General features: G+C 38.3%; 1 pseudogene; it reads left to right on the top strand.

Annotated features, from left to right (window-relative positions):
• Positions 1-209: 209 nt before the first annotated feature.
• On the top strand, positions 210-1,007 carry LOC121163774 (annotated as a pseudogene).
• Positions 1,008-13,439: the final 12,432 nt, after the last annotated feature.

Below are 13,439 nucleotides of genomic sequence, written 5' to 3' on the forward strand. Positions count from 1 at the left end.
ATGTGCATATCTATTTGATTTGTATTTTGCATGAGTGTTGCCTTATATCAGAGTGAACATATGATTGTCCTTTTGGTTTATTACATTAAGCTTATTTCACAATGCTCTCCAGTTGTGACTATTTTGTTGCAAATAGTAAACTTTTGTTCTTTTTTAATGGCTGCCTAGTATTCCACTGAGTAGATATACCACAGCTGCCAAGTTTGTGATGGGTGGTGCCTACTGACATCGAGGAAGAAATAAGGGTTGGTATGGACAGAGATAAATATCAAATCCACATTCCATTGCCTCCCAAGATTGATTCAACATGTGCCATAATGCAGGTGGAGGAAAGGGCTGATCACAAACACTGATGTTGGTAGCTCTAAGAGTGCACTGCTCTTTGATCCGGCGGGAACAGACAACACACTTTGTAGGAGTGGCGGCCAACCAGACTGATGCCTGCTTCATCCGGCTTATCGGATCCGAACTTGTGCAGAAGTACGTCAGCGAGGGGGCTCAAATGGTTCATGAGCGCTTTGAGAAGGTCAGAACAAAAAAAGCCTGCCTCATCATTGATGACATTGATGCCTTTGGAGGGGCTCGGTTTGATGATGGTGCTGGAAGCGACAATGAAGTGCAGAGAACGATGCTGGAACTGATGAATCAGCTTGATGGTTTTGAACACCGAGGCAACATTAAAGTGCTGATGGCCACCAACAGGCTGGATGCTTGGGATCCAGCACTGATCTGACCAGGCAGGTTGGACAAACTAAGTATTGCTTACCTGACCTAGAAGGTTGGACTCACATGTTTAACATTCACATACATTTGATGAACATTGAAAGAGATATCATATTTGAACTGCTGGCATGACTCTGGCCAAATAGCCAATTAGAAGTGTCTACACAGAAGCCTGTATGTTTGTTATCAGAGCTCTGTGAAAGTTTGCAACCAAGAAGGATTTCTTGGAGCCTGTAAATAAGGTCATCACAGCTTACGTCCAATTCAGCACTACTTCTCAGTAAATGATGTGCACTGAGCCCCAAAAGCTTTCAAAGGAAAGTACTGGGGATTAGAATTCCAACCTTATACAGACTTAGTAATAATCACAAAAAATGAATAGTTTCAAAATGAAAAAAAAAAGAAATTTATCAAGGGATAAGAATTTTGTTTGATGGTTGACACATCCATATGCCATACAGAGAGCCTGAGTTAGAGTAGTTACTGACTCCTGACCAACTTGCTCATAATTGGAGGCAGTAGATGACATTACAAGTAGCTAAGAACCTGCCAGTTACTCAGCGGACCTAGACAGAATTCCCGTTCCCGGGTTGAACTGGCGTGAATTTTAGGGGGTTGAATCAGCAGGTGGCAGCACTTCTTGTCTCTGTGGATCTCTCTGTCTTTCAAATAATAACTAACGAATAAAATCGGCTTTTAAAGTATTAGATACTACTGGTGTAAAGCTTCATGAAAAAAAGACTAGATTATTAACACTCAGTAATTAAGGGAACTCATTCTGAGTGCTATTGGTTTATTGGTTATTGGTTTCCAGAGTGGAAAATTTCTTTTTTTTTTTTTTTTTTTTTTTAAAGATTTATTTTTATTATTTTTTCATTGGAAAGGCGGATATACAGAGAGGAGAGACAGAGAGGAAGATCTTCCGTCCGATGATTCACTCCCCAAGTGAGCGCAACGGGCCGATACTATGCCGATCCGAAGCCAGGAGCCTCTTCCGGGTCTCCCACGCGGGTGCAGGTTCCCAAAGCTTTGGGCCGTCCTCGACTGCTTTCCCGGGCCACAGGCAGGGAGCTGGAAGGGAAGCGGGGCTGCCGGGATTAGAACCGGCGCCCATATGGGATCCCGGGCGTGCTAGGCGAGGACCTTTAACCACTTGCGCCACCGCGCCGGGCCCAGAGTGGAAGATTTCAAACGTGATACACTAATGAAGACATTTTATTCTACAAAGTTTCATAAGCAGATTCAATACAATTTTGTAAAAAAATATATATGAGTTTTTATTCATCTCATTACTTTTTTTAAAATGGTAATATACAACACAAAGTCAATAGGGCCACCAAGTTGGAATGAAAAATGTTTTAATGACTAAATCTGTACCTACTAACTCATTTCACTTTTGTTTTTCTCATTTGTAAATAGAAGCAAATATATATGTTGGCCATTTTGAAGTGCTGAAAAGAGTATGAGTTTCCAATTCAGCTAATTTTGGATGTGAATCACTGTTTTAATGTTAATGAATATGTGACTTTCATCAAGATTTTTTTATTTCTCTATTTTTTCATCACGTGTATTATAGATATAGCAATGGTTGTCTCAGTAAAATGTAATAGGAGTGGACAGGACAATGTATATCAACAAAACCAATACTTAGTAAGCTATGGTATTGTCTGAAGTGTGTGCAATTGTTTGAAAAGAAAAATTCAAGAGAACTACTTAATTCATATATAGTCAGTTATTTAATGAAGCTATAGTTTATTTACATCTTGAAATTTCTTAACATAACCAAGTAACCTTTATGAGAACTTTAAACTCAATTTGATATTGTAGACTATTCATTTCTAATTTAGCAAGAATAATTTATTTTTATTACTAAAAATATAAAGCTGAATTAAATTAATTTTGTGATAGTTAGATGGTCTAATAGGTAGTCAGAGCCACCCCTCCTTTGGAATGAGAAAATGGGGAATCTCTTTAAAAGTTGTACAAGATACTTGCTTCTGGCCTAGCACCATAGCCTAGTAGCTAAATTCCTCCTCTTGCATTTGCCAGGATTCCACATGGGTGCTGGTTCACATCTTGGTTGCTCCAATTTCCAGCCAACTCTCTTACTGTGGTCTGGGAAAGCAGTAAAACAGGCCTAAAGTCTTGGGAGCCTGTGTGCATGTGAGAGACCCAGAGGAAGCTCCTGGCTCCTGGCTTCAGAAGGTCTCAACTCTGGCCACTGAGGCCAGCTGGGGAGCAGATCTTTCTGTAACTCCTTCTCTCTGCATATCTGCCTATTCAATAAAAAATAAAATAAATTGTAAAAATAAAAAGGAACTGTGTGGGCCCAGCATGATAGCATAATGGTTGAGGTCCTCACCTTGAATGCGCCTGACTCCCATATGGGTGCGGGTTCTAATCCCAGCAGCCCCTCTTCCCTTCCAGCTCCCTGCTTGTGGCCTGGGAAAGCAGTTTGAGGATGGCCCATAGCTTTGGGACCCTGCACCCATATGGGAGACCCAGAAAGAAGTTCCTGGCTCCTGGCTTCAGATCGGCACAGCACCGGCCGTTGTGGTCACCTAGAAGTGAATTATCGGACAGAAGATCTTCCTCTCTGTATATCTGCCTTTCCAATAAAAATAAATGAATTTAAAAAAAGAACTGTGTGTATTTTCTCATGCTCTTAAGTGTTCCCCCTTTGGGTTGTGAACCTCTCTGTATTTTACTTTACTTACTTCTCGAGGCCAATTTTGGTAACTGTATGCAGTGTTGACCTAGACACAAAACAACCTGATATCTACTAGTAGTTGAATGGAATCCAATGTCAGGCAGATGTTGTAGATGCCTGAAATGTAGTCTAAATTTATATTTAGGCTCCATCAAAGTAGAAGAGGTGAATCACTATAGCATGTGTTACAACATTTGTCATACACATTGTATCAGGTAGTTTCTTGAACATTTCTCTTTATCATTTATCCAAGGGAGAGCCTTGTAACTGGATTAAAATTGTACTTATAATGGTTGACTAACACCTTGACATTCACTCTGGGTGTACAGAAGCAAGGTTTTAACCCAAAACTTATATATACATATTTCTATTTGTTTCTGTTGCATTCAAAAACTAGAGAGCTACAGAGGGAAAGGTGGGGAGAGAGGCTGAGATAAAGAGAAAGGAGACAAAGAACTTCTACTCACTAATTCACTCTCCTGAAGTCTTCAACAGCCACGGCTGTATCAGGCTGCAGCCGGGAGCCTATGACAACACGAGCTATAGAATGGTGTCTAAAGGAATGCACAGTAACAGGAAACTTGAATCAGAAGCAAAGTTGGGCTTGAACCCAGGTGCTCAGGTATGGGATGCAGCTCTTCGCCGGGATTCTCTGCAGTGTTTAACCATCAACTAATGCCTTTCCTTGTACCATAGCAGGAAGCTTGACCAAACGTCAAGCCAGCCTATATTCAATGGGATGTTTAACAGAAGTGTGGCAGAGGCTGACATGTTCAGATGTGAAGAGAAAGTGCAGTATGTCCAGACTAAAAATGAGCTCACAATGAAACAGCTGCAAATATCCTGACAGTAGGATGCTGGACTTCCCAACATTGTCCATGCCTACAGTGTTGGGGAACATTTCAGTAACAGCATGATGGACTTACGACTGTTCAGTAAGGACCGACCATTGTAACACTACAGGGCAAATCAATGGGGGGTGGGCAGACTGTAGAAGTGCATGGGAAATCCCAGAGTCTATGGAACTATATCATAAAACAATAATAAAAAATAATAATAATGTAAAAAGTGCAGCCATGACTCCATTCTAGGCATTTTGAAATGTATGTGGATATCTAAAACAGTAGGTAAATTTTCTGTGCTACAATTCCCACTTTCGTATTAAATTATTTTTAACTGGTTTAGACTGATCTGATGTCTCTGGTAAGCTTTTAAATTGTGTTTTGATGTAACACATTATTTGCAAAGTGAATGTAAATTTTTTATATAAATGTATTCATACTTACGTATAATTCACTGGCAGTTTTATGCTTTTAGCAAGGAGCACTGTTATTTAGGGATTTGCAGCAATACCTAAAGAAATCAATTTGATCAATGATACAAATTTTAACATTTACACACTGTAATATCATTTGTAGGCTGTGCATATTTGGTGTCTATGTAACAAATAATGACGGTGAAGATAAGTTGGAATTTACTTAAATGCTATTGAAAAGCAACAGGTGTAAGAGGAAAAAGGTCAACAGTTCCGGTGATATGGTGACCTTTATAACTGCATGTTGCTTTGCAGGGATTTTGATTGAAGAGTTACAATGGCCTGGGATGAGTCAAGACTATTGCATATCAAATCTCTTTATCTTTCCACCAAGACTGGAGAGTTAAGAATATTACAGATAATATAAGGTACTAATTTACTGGTGTTTGTGGATTTGGTTTTTTGCTTGTTTGTTTTTTGGGTTTTTCATTTGTGAAAATAATTAACTGAAAATTACCAATTTTCTCAAATAGTTGTGGAAATTTTACTATTGCTCTTTTTAAAATCATGATTTAGATCAATATTGCACAGGATATATTATCAAAAACATATATAGGTTTTAAGTAGTTGGTGGGCAATTGGTCCGTAAGTGGACACTTTTAAAACAAACAGGAGACTGCAAGGACCACAGTAGGTGAAGAAATTGAGTATATCAGCTTTTTGAAAGGGTTTGTTTTTCCTTCACTTTTCAATATCCCTCAAAAATTCTCATAAAATTACCAATATTGCCCACCTATTTAATATCCTTCTATGATAATCAAAAAAGAGAAAACTCAAAAGCCTTCTACATGTATCTGATTATGTCTGTTTCTTTTGCCCTATTCAGCCACTTCTCACAAACACCCTGGAGGCTCCGCTTAGCAACCTAATCTATTACGTTCTCTGTGCATTGTATGTGGTGCTCTTTTTGCTAAAAAGGACATAGTCATTTACAGGATGAACAGATAGACCTCCTAAGAAGCATGGCTGCGTAGGTCAGCGCCTCTCTAAATTCTTGAAAACTCAGCCTTGGGGGCTTTCTTTCTTGTGATCCACATGGCTTTAATGCATGACTGTAACTGTGCTTATGTACTCAGCTTTTACACTAGTTTGTGAAGCTCTGAGTTTTTTTAAGATTTATTTTTATTGGGCAGTCAGACATACAGAGAGGAAGAGAGACAGAGAGGAAGGTCTTTTGTCCATTGATTCACTCTCCAAGTGAGCGTAATGCTGGAACTGAGCAAGGAGCCTGGAGCCCAGAACCCGGAGCCTCTTCCAGATCTCCCAAGTGGGTGCAGGGTCCCAAAGCTTTGGGCTGTCCTCAACTGCCTTCCCAAGCCACAGGCAGGGAGCTGGATGATAAGCAGGGCCACTGGAATTAGAACTGGCACCCATATGGTTGCTAGACGAGGACTTCAGCCACTAGGCTCCCATGCCGGGTCCTAGTTGTGATGTTTCATAACGCTATCATTCTCTAGTGTTTGGACGGAACAGATTCTATACAGCATATCAATTAAGAAAAGAGGAATGAAACACGAGGATATTACCAAGATGTCAAACAAGTTTAAAACAGAAATGGATTATAGCTTCTAAGAATAAAATTTCATCTAGTTATATTAGCTTTAGGAACAACTGTTATAAGTTTCCGTGAAAAAGCACCTTTCCTTTCTCAAGCTGGAAGAGCAGCATTGAAATAATTTTGTTACATGTAGCACTTCATAGTGGTTACAACAAACATTGTTTTACCAGCTCTTTCATATATTTTCATATTTTTATCTCTTCAAATCCATTCATTCTCACAATTGGAGAGCATTAGTGAGATGTTATTTTTCTTTACATTTATAATAGCTACAATTTATAATTTCTTGTTTTTTTTATTTCTTTTATATGGGCCTCTATTACATTTTAATCAATGCTGTATAAGGCTAGGGATAACAGTTCTTACAAAGTTAGAAAGAAATATTCCATTTGCTAGCTTTAACTCAGTACATAGGTACTTGAGCAAACATGACCTTTTTATATCCTAAGTTCTTTAAAGCCACTACTGTGATTCAGTTTTGCATACTGCACCTGCTGAGCTTCTAATGCAAACTCCCACAGCATGTGGTCTCTGCTACTGGAAACAGGAATTCTTTCTCATCGTGATTTCATATCTTCAACACTGATGATAATGATTCTTTGTCAGCTCAAAGCTGTCAACATTGTTCCCTAAGGAACGCAGTCTTTGCTGAAAAAAAAAATACCCATAGCTAGTCACATGGAATTAAGATCTGACTAGTGTTTTCAAATAAAAAGGATAAAAGGAAAACAAATGTCCTTTTTTTGCTCTCTGAGAAGAAGGAAGAAATGAGCTGTGTAGTTTTGATTTTGTCCTGTCACCTTAACAGTGAAATCCAATATCTTTTAATGAACTGTTCAGCATCCCTTTTATTTATTTTTTCATTTTACTATAGCAGTATTCTATAAATAAGCCCAGGATAGTTATTCTTCTGTTTAATCCTCCTTAACTCATTTCATTTTCATAAAAAGTGATATACTAGACAAACACTCAACTGCCTGATTACCCAAACACCTCTGCTAATTTGCCAAGGTTAGCAGAAATGATGCATGCAGTGTATTGTTGGCTATGCATGGGTGAAGGGTGCAGAAACAGTGCAAGGCCATATATTTCACACTCCATAAACAAAATAGTGAGACACACTAGAAAGGTGCAATACTGACCTCATTTAAATTCGGCCAGCGTCAGTGAATTTGATCTCTTTTAGGTTCAGTCACTGTCTCTTCAAGGAATAATCAAACATTAACCTCAAAGCTAGTTGATCAAAATATCCATGTATATTAACATGGAAAAAACAATACTTCTGATACAGTGAAAAATCTCTCCGTGTAGTTGAGCAGAAAAATTATAATTGGAGTTGTTTTCAAGCTTTATTTCTTCTTAAAATTATTTGTCCATTCATATATAAAGGCGCTGTGCATCTATGAAGTGCTCCCAGGTACGCTGAAGCTCAGGTTCTGATGCACTGGAGCCCATCAGGTTAGTGGCAAGCGCCACAGACATTGGCAAGTTAAGCAAACAGAATATTGTTAGGATTTAGGTCAATAAGGATTAGGCAGGTCCTCAGAGCCTCTCCCACTTTTCAGTGGTTTATGGTGGCTTATGTCACTGGGGCTATTTTCATTTTTATGTTTGTTTTTCTATATCTTCTTCACTATGAAACAAAGCTAAAGAAAATATTACTCTCTTTAACTTTCTGTCTGGAGGAGATGCCTGTCAATTCCAGTCATATTTAACTGCCCAGACCAATGAATGACATAGCCAAGAGTGACATCAATCTGGTGATAAGTATTTTTTTCCCTTTGCAAAGGACAAGAAAAATCTAAAATAATTATATGCAACTCTTGGACTATAACAAGAAATAAACCAAGTATTTTATGGAAGGCATAGTAAAAATTGGTGTTAATTCTGAAGGAATCTGAGGTATTACAGGCTTCAAGACAATTCAAGAACAAAAATCAAGCTATCAAATAGCACTTTCTGAACACTAGTAAAGAGTAGAAAAAATCGTACAAAAATTCAGAATAATTTTGGAGATTTAAAAGAGAAAGAGGAGAGGCCAACATGAAGGGATAACAAGCTAATCTGCCAGCAGTGCCTGGAATCCATATGACATTGGTTCTAGTCCTTGCTGTGCCACTTCTAATCCTGTTCCTTGCTAGTGCCCTGGGAAAGTAATAAATGGTGGCACAAGGGCTTGGGCCCCTGCATCCAAGTGGGAGACTTGGAAGAACCTATTGGCTCCCAGCTTCAGACTGGCCTAATTTTGGCTGCTGATGTCATTTGCAGAGTGAAGCATTAGGAGCAGATGTCTCTCTTGCTCTCTAGTTCTTTCTCTCTCTTTCTGCACATAAATCTGACTTTGAAGTAAACTAAATAAATCTGTAGAATGAGAGGGAGAAAAGCGGAGACTGAAATGTTCAGGACCTAAGATACAATGTTTTGCAGAAGACAGCTGGTGATTTAGATCAAATTATTGTCTTTTAGAGAGTTTAATCATTTATTTGAAAGGCGGAGTTACAGGCAGAAAGAGGTCTAAGGACCTCCCATCCTCTGGTTAACTGCTCAGTTGGCAGCAAAGGCTAGGAATGGGCCAGGTTGAAGTCCGGGACCAAAAATGCTACCCTCATCTCTGAAATTAATGACAAGGGATCAAGTGCTTTGGCCTTTGTCTTCTGCTTTCCTAGGTATATCAGGAGGGAGATGGGTTAGGAGTGAAGTGACTGACACTCTTACCAGTGCCCATATGGGAAGCTGGTATTTCAAGCCATGGTTTAACACTCTTTATCACAATGCCAGGCTCAAACGTAGGACAGATTATAAAAGGTCTAGAGGACTGTGTCAAGTGGATTAGACAGTATTCTATTGGTTCTGGAAATTACAAGGAGATATTTAAGCATAAAATGGATACAGACCACAGATCCCTCTGGCTTCAGAGAGAAATAAGAAGTTAGGATGGTCAGTTACTATACCCAGAAAGAAAATGAAAGCAAACCCTGAACTATTTCCTAATGAAAAATTTTGTTTATGTAACAATTAGTTAATCTTTGCTACCATACCTGGTTTATTTCAGAAATGGAGGTAAAGGTGATTAAACACCCAGAAGAAATAATGTTTATTGAATGCTCGCAATTTAAGCATTATGATATTAACGCATTGTCAAAGAAATTCTATTTATTTGAAAGAAAGGGGAAGAGAAAGCGTGAGAGCAAGAGTGGGCAGAGAGAGAGAATCTTGCATTTACTGGTTCATTTTCCAAATGGCCGCAATGACCAGGTCTGCGCCAAACGAAACCCAAGAGGCAAGGACTTCATGTTTCTCTTCTACAAGGTGTTAGACGGCCAAGCACTTGGGTCACACTGGTTCCCATCTGCATTAACAGGGATTTAGATTAGAAATAGAATGGATGCCCACATTCCAAGTTGTAGTTGAAAATGCTGTGCAACAACACTGGCCCATTCATATAAAGTAACTCAGCTGTGAATCTCTTTTCCCACAAATGTTTGCACTTGTGTACCTATTAACAGATATTGCAGGTTCGTCCAGCAGCTTCCTAGTCTTCAATTTCAGTATTGTCATATTTTTAAAAAAATAACTATCTAGAAATATTATGAATTTTTTCAACGTTTATTGAATCTCTAGAAGATATGTTTTAGAAGACATGTTTTTAGTGCTGGCATCATATTCAGTGTGCATGTAAGTCCACAAGACATCTAGCACTAGTTACACAAACAATGTGTCACTGATTCATTGTCCTGTGATCAAACCTCTTAGTGGATATGGTTCAGCCTTTCTCTACAAAATGTAGAAGATTGCAAATGGATAATGGTAATGTTTGAGTTTCAATTTCATTATTCGTCTCTAATAACTATCATTTACAATTTCTTGATTGTGTTTTCTTTTTCTAGTTTTTCAAACAAAAATTTGCCTGTGAGAGTCTTTCTTTTTTATATAACTATTGTAACTTGTATAAGATCTATTTGCTTGAAAACTTCTCTTTTTATAAAAAGGCAGATTAAAACATAACATCTTGAGAGGTTTTTATTTTTATTCAGCTCAAAACATGATTTCTTTCTGATATCTTCCTTAAATTATTTTTTGAAACAGTTGCTGTTTTCCAGACACATAGAAGTTCCAATGGCCCTGTTTAGGGATGGATACCAAATTCAGTTCTGACTCAGGAAACGTGTTTTGTAAGATACGAGTTTATTCAGTAACTTTAGCAGTCCCTTATGTGACCCTCCAAGATAACATTTAAAATCCCCTTAAAAGAATGTGTATCTTGGGCCCGGCGTGGTGGCACAGTGGTTAAGGTCCTCGCCTTGCATGCCCCCGGATCCCATATGGGTGCCGGTTCTAATCCCGGTGGCCCCGCTTCCCATCCAGCTCCCTGCCTGTGGCCCGGGAAGGCAGTCGAGGATGGCCCAAAGCTTTGGGACCCTGCACCTGCGTGGGAGACCCGGGAGAGGCTCCTGGCTTCAGATTGGCATAGCATCGACCATTGCGCTCACTTGGGGAGTGAATCATTGGATGGAAGACATTCCTCTCTGTCTCTCCCTGTATATCTGCCTTTCCAACAAATAAATAAAATAAATCTTTAAAAAAGAATGTGTATCTTAGGACCAGTGCTGTGATGTAGAGGGGTAAGCTGTAGCCCGTGACACAGGCATCCCATAAGGGAGCTAGAATCCGGTCTTTCTTCAATGGGAAACCTGGGAGGTCTCTGAGGCTTTTCTGACCTCAACAGGCAGGCTCTTGTTATTTGAGTAGTGAACCAGTGGATGAAAGAGCTCTTTCTTTCACTAAATAAATAAAACACTAATTTCCAATTTTTCCTCTTAAATCTGTCAATTTTTGTCACAAATTTTTGGATTCCATGGGTAGGTACACATCTTCTCATGGGTTTATACTTTAATCATTAGCAAATTACATTCAGCTTCTACAGCAGTATTGTATCCTGGCTTCAGCCATCATTGTGAACCAGCTGAAGGAAGAGCTCTTTCTTTATCTATCTCTCTCTCCTTCCTTCTCTGTCAAATCTACCTTTCAATTTTTTTAAAAAAATTAAAAACTACCCTCTGACAATTTCTGCCTATTTAGTCAACTTGCACTGTTGAATTTGTATCTACCATTTCAGTAGTTGATTCATTTTGTATTGTTGTTTCTGTGATTTTACTATTCTATTGTGTTGAATAAATATTTTCAAAAATTACTAATATTTTCATGTTTTAAGCTATTAACTTTATCCTGGTAAATCACAATTTTGGCTGCAATATAGTTTCATTTATCTCATTCTTTGGAATATCATTGAGATTTTAGATATTACCAAGTAGCTCAGGATGGATGTCATTAGGATCCATTGAAGTGTTTCGATCAAAGGATAGATAGGTCCAGATTTTCACACTTTGAGCTGACATTCCTAGGAGTTCATATTTTTGAAGTTTCCGGCACTCCCATTTTTACTTCTCCAAGTGAAGTTCTGCCGGAAAAGGAAGACAAAAAATATAAAAGCAAGAATTCACTCAAACTGCCACTGTTTGCATCAGGTCATGTTTTATAGTTAGTGTCATCTGAGATTGTGGTCTTTAACTGCCCAGCTTGAGAACATGCATCAGGCTGAGCATTATCGTAGGCTGAGGCACCGTCAACAGGTTTCTGCTCATCACGGCAGCCAGTGCCCAAGCAAGTCAGAACTGTTACTGGGGCTCTGTAACCCTCAGCTTGTCTCTGGCTTTGCCGTTCTTCTTGTGCCAACATTTTTACAGCATGGAAACTGACAGAAGTACTTGTTACTTTGGCGATGGGGTGTTTTTTTTTAGCCTTAGTGGTAATTCATCTTTAAGAAAAATGATTCTTTTCCAGAAGGAACATTATTTTTCACATATAAATATTAGTAATTACATTTCAAGGAAAGAGCACTTTGTTGAATGGCAATGAATTATGCAAAAGGTATTAATTTCAGTCTCAGTGGTACACATATGATTCTAAGAGAATATCTATTCCCTGTTTATAAGTTTTTTCTGTCAGATACTTCTTTGTTCTTTTCACAAAGAAGCTTGGCAGAAACTGAGTGAAGGGATCTCCTTGTAGGAATAGGAAGTATAGGGCAGACACAGTGACAACTATGACAAGGAGGTAAAGTACACATCCATCAGTGGATCAACTCAGGACAACTAGAGATCCAAAATTCAGACTGCAGTACTGTTGATACCAAAGTCTATTAAGAAAAAAAGTCAGAAATGGGATAACAAACCCAGGATTTGGACAGTTTCCCGTGAATGTGTAATTCTTGTGTAATTTTCCCAGCCTCAAATATGCTCAAACAGCTCCTTCTTTCAGTTTCCAGATTCTCAGCCACTATCTACCTTAGTATCCTGATTTGATGTGTAAGAGTCAATTTAGGCAGATTTATCTTGTCATGAAAACGACCTGTTTAGAGATTACAATCTTAGTCTGACTAGGACAATAGCAGGGAGTAATTGTGTTTAATGTACAAAGTCTTCCCTTCCACAATCCTGTTTCTCAGAGAATTCTTGGCATCCTGTGGCACATCAGTGTAGCTGCAAACCTTAGTACTTATTGTGGATAATGAAATGAGAAGTTTCAAAACAAATCGTTGGTCTTCACTCTTATTCTACTAAATGTTGATGATATGTAGGATGAATTTTTTTTTTTTATAAAAGGAGCATAGACTAGGACATTTAGTCACTCTGAAAAGCAAGCATGTCTCACATTGCGATGGATTTTTCCTAAGGCAGAGAACTTCAAACTTCTCTTCCTATGCCTTATCTGATATTCTAGATGTACCAGTGTGAAGCTTGTAACTTTATAAGCACAATGGATGAACCCATAGGGTAATTGAAGTTTTTAATTTGAAAAATAACATTATATCACATAATTTATGGGGAATGTGCAATATATTTTATTGACTACATGTAAAACTTGGAAATAAGATTTATATGAATTTGCCATTTTTAGCATGATGAATTGATTGTCACATTGAGGATTATGGAATTAGTTAGGAGAACAGATGATTAACCACCACAGCATTTTGGCTAGCGAAGTTTTACCTTCTGATTTTTGAATGTTAATAAATCATAATTCAGCATATGGGATTATTTTGGCAATAGAACCTCTTATCAATTTAATCATTT

The sequence above is a fragment of the Ochotona curzoniae genome, unplaced genomic scaffold (assembly GCF_017591425.1).
Source record: "Ochotona curzoniae isolate NIBS_2020 unplaced genomic scaffold, NIBS_Ocur_1.0 contig_64, whole genome shotgun sequence".
NCBI classification, from domain to species: Eukaryota; Metazoa; Chordata; class Mammalia; order Lagomorpha; family Ochotonidae; genus Ochotona; species Ochotona curzoniae.